This window comes from Aristolochia californica, unplaced genomic scaffold (assembly GCF_029961685.1).
Source record: "Aristolochia californica isolate CCGP_79_NKW_82.1479 unplaced genomic scaffold, dmAriCali1.0.hap1 SCAF_422, whole genome shotgun sequence".
Classification (NCBI taxonomy): Eukaryota; Viridiplantae; Streptophyta; class Magnoliopsida; order Piperales; family Aristolochiaceae; genus Aristolochia; species Aristolochia californica.
In genome coordinates, this window is record NW_027182129.1 from 1 (window position 1) to 511 (window position 511).

General features: G+C 36.4%; 1 non-coding gene across 1 annotated transcript; it reads left to right on the forward strand.

Moving 5' to 3' along the window:
• Positions 1-7: 7 nt before the first annotated feature.
• Positions 8-95, forward strand: TRNAS-GCU (transfer RNA serine (anticodon GCU)). Its single transcript has one exon. It is a non-coding gene; the product is annotated as a tRNA-Ser (tRNA).
• The last annotated feature ends 416 nt before the right edge of the window (positions 96-511 follow it).

Here is a 511-nt window from a genome sequence, read left to right on the forward strand (position 1 = left end):
GGAATTGGGAGAGATGGCTGAGTGGACTAAAGCGGCGGATTGCTAATCCGTTGTACGAGGTATTCGTACCGAGGGTTCGAATCCCCCTCTCTCCGTCCCTTATGATCACTTGATATTTTTCTTTCTTTCGAATTCGAAAAAATCTTGAGTCCTTGTTCTCTCTCCTACAGAGGTATTAACTCTATGGAATAGAGAAAAAAATAAAAGAAAAACCTTTTATTTTTTTTATTCTTCACGCCCGGGATTACGTCCCTGGATCATTAGATAGGAATCCGAAGATGAAGAGAGAAACAAAGAATATCACTACTGTGTAAACGAAGAGTTTAAGAGTAAGCATTACACAATCTCCAAGATCAGTATTTTAGAAAATAGGGGAATAGATTCTCTATGTCTATTTTTGTACCACATACCCCGTTTCGAGAAAAGCAAATCTTTTCTAGGAATTCAGAATTTATTTGTAATAAGATTCTGATTCATCTCTTAGTTATAAAAATTTGCTTATCATGCCCAA